Below are 3356 nucleotides of genomic sequence, written 5' to 3' on the forward strand. Positions count from 1 at the left end.
TGAGAAGTGCTCTCGCCATCCCATCTGTTGCTCCATGGTTGGCCTCTAGGTTTTGATCTCCAGATGTCACAACTTAGAAACTGCCCTGTACAGGAATCGGCCAGGGCAAGAACTGAAGAATTGTGAGAATGCTGCATGTTGGTTTCTAGCCTCCAAGCTTCTCCTCCCCCCCACCTTTTTTTTTTTAAATCCTTCCCTTCTGTCTTAGAATTAGTATCGATTCTAAGGCAGAAGAGCACTAAAAGATAGGCAATGGGAGTTAAGTGACTTGCCCAGGGTCACACAATTGAGAAGTATCTGAGGCCAGATCTGAACCTAGAACCTCCTGTCTCTAGGCCTTGCTTTTTAGCTACTGAGACACCCAGCTGCCCTCCCTTTCTCCCTTTCACAGTCTAGTCATGGGCTGAGAGCTGTCAATAGGAAGAGGTTGAATGCTGTTGGGTGTAGGGTTTAGGCTAGAAAAGAAAGCAGCCAGTGGCTTTGTTCATCTTGATGTATCTTGAACCCCTGAGTAGAATTAAATTCTACAACCCTTCAGCCCTTCCCCAGAGTTCTTTAGTTATAGAGTCGGTATAGCAGGACCATGAGGCCCCTGGGCTGTTAACATGTCCAGTTCACCAGATCACTGCAGTCCCATCTTAGTATCTGGCTCTCTGAAGACTGCTCAGCCCTGTGAAGTGTAAGTGTAAGTCTCATACACTTAATTCCTTCCTTTTTTTAGCACAGGTCATTCAGAAAGTCCTGGGCTTTGGAGTTAGAATTAATTCAGGGGTGCTAAAGTGTGCTACCCATGCTGACATTTGGAGTTGGGGTGGTGCTGAAGAGCATACAGACTTGGACTACCTTTCCCTTTGTCCTGGGCTCAGTAAAACTTCCATTATCTTATGGGTGGCCATTTGGAGGGCTGCATCCCCTTCCCAGTTTGAATTAGAAGTCTAATAAGGGGATTTGTACAGTGGTCTATAAAGAGGCCTATCATTCGACTAAAGCAGGGGTCCCCAAACTACAGCCCCTTGAGGCCATTTATCTGGCCCCACCATACTTCTGCAAGGAGCACCCCTTTCATTGGTGGTCAGTGAGAGGAGCACTGTTTGTGGCGGTGCCACAAAGTATGGTATCGCTCCATACAGTACTGCTTCCAGTGACCATCCTTTGCTTGGTGCCTTGTTCTGAGAGTAACTGAACAAGAACGAGGTGCTGCATGGCAATCTGGGGGAGGAGATTCCGCACAGTGTATACTGCTGCAGTACCCTGTGGTGGCAGTGATGGGTCTGTGCAAGTGTGACAGGCCCATCACAGCCAGTGCTGCAGCCTCTGCTATCCCAGACAGCTGTATACAGATTTGTTCAGTTTTTTTATAGTCTGGCCCTCCAAAGGTCTGAGGGACAGTGAACGGCCTGTGTAAAAAGTTTGGGGACCCCTGTGCTAAAGACACCTCATTTCTGTTTTCCAAGGCTGCCTGCTGGTTCATCCATAGCCCCTGACCCTCGGAGCCAGAAAGGAGCTAGGATGCTCCTTGCTCCCCATTGCCACTTTCAGACTTTCCCTTTGCCACCATCACCATTAACAATCTCTCCAAGAAATGCAAATCAAAACAACTCAGCCAAAGGACAAATGTTAGATGAGATGGGGGGAATGGGGACACTTAATTCATTGTTAGTGGAACTGGGAACCAATTCAATCATTTTGGAGAACAATCAGGAATTATGCTCAGAGTATTAAAAATCTTTTTTTTTTTTTAAACCCTTACCTTCCATCTTGGAATTAATACTGTGTATTGGTTCCAAGGCAGAAGAGCGGTAAGAGCTAGGCAATGGGGGTTAAGTGACTTGCCCAGGGTCACCCAGTTGGGAAGTGTCTGAGGCCAGATTTGAACCCAGGACCTCCCATCTCTAGGCCTGGCTCTCAATTCACTGAGCTACCCAGCTGTCCCCTCTGTATACCTTTTGCCTAAGCAATACCATTATTAGGTTTATTTCCCAAGGTGATCAGGGAAAAAAAGAAAAGAACCTATATGTTCTAAAATATTTATGGCAGCTTTCTTGGTGATGAGAAAGAACTGGAGATTGAAAGGATGCCCATGAATTGATAATGAGCAGGTTAATTTTGGAAAAACATGGACAGACCTACATGAAATTATGAAGAGTAAAACAAGCAGAACCAAGAGAACATTAATTACAGTTCAAGAGAATATTTGAAGAATGAATCAGGAATTCCCACCTCCAGAGAAAGAACTAAAAAGTAGAAATAAGATATAGTTTTATAGATTTTTTTTTTATCAAAGAATTCCTTCTCTTCCTAGCTGTGTGACCCTGGGCAAGCCTTGGAATCGATACTCAGTATAGTTTCCAAGACAGAAGCTAAGGCTTATTTTAAAAGGAAAAAAAGGAAAAAGGATCAGAGAAGTAAGACAAGGAATAAAACAGTGAATTATTTTGGAAGCTATGCCGGAGTTAGAAGGATAATTGATTATAAAGTGCAGATTTGAACAAATCAACATACAAATGCTGGATGGGATGTGGCAAAATTGGGACACCCGCGTTGACAGTGGAGTTGTGAACTGGTCCATCCATTCTGGAGGACAATTTGGCCCAGCAATATCCCTCCCAGTCTGCATCCCAAAGAGATCAAAGAAAAAGGAAAAGAAGCCATGTCTATAGAAACTATGACTGCATTAAGGAATATCCACCCTTTGGGGACTGACGAAACCAGGGGCTTGGGGCTGTGATGGAGAACTTGTGCTCTAAGAAATGACGAGCAGGATGGCTTCAGAAAAACCTGGGGAGGCCAAAGTTGGCCACACTCCTGAGGACATCTGAAGGGAGAAAGTAGGCTCTGGGTGGGGCCAGGGTTAAGAACAAAGAAGCTATCTCTCCTGCTTTTCTGGGTGGAGGCAGGTTTGTCACCTCAGTGGAATGCCAACTTTCCAGCCCGGCCTGGTCTAAACCTTCCAGGTATGCCTTGCACGCGGGGAGACTTGGCTACTGTGGCCAGATAGAGGAGGCTTCTGAGGCTGCTCAGAGCTAGCTCCCAGGAGAACGCCTAGAGGCCGCAGGGTTGCTGCTCCTCTCTAGACCTTCCTCCCTGGACCTGTAGGTGAATTCTGGGGTTCAGCAGGCAGCCAGACACCTACACTAGAGGGCAGCGGGGCTAGAGCCTCTCCAAGGGCCTGGCAGCAGTCGGTGCACCTCCTGGGAGGCCCGGCCTCTGACTCTTAGAAGGGGAGAGACTGTCCAGAGGGAGGGATCCCAAAAGGGAGAAGAAGAAAGGTACCTGGGGGCCGGCCCGGCCCTCTGAGTGTCGAAACCCAGGAAGGCCCTTTGACTTCCTTTCTTCTCTTCCTCTTCTCCCCACCT

The sequence above is a fragment of the Monodelphis domestica genome, chromosome 2 (assembly GCF_027887165.1).
Source record: "Monodelphis domestica isolate mMonDom1 chromosome 2, mMonDom1.pri, whole genome shotgun sequence".
Lineage (NCBI taxonomy): Eukaryota > Metazoa > Chordata > Mammalia > Didelphimorphia > Didelphidae > Monodelphis > Monodelphis domestica.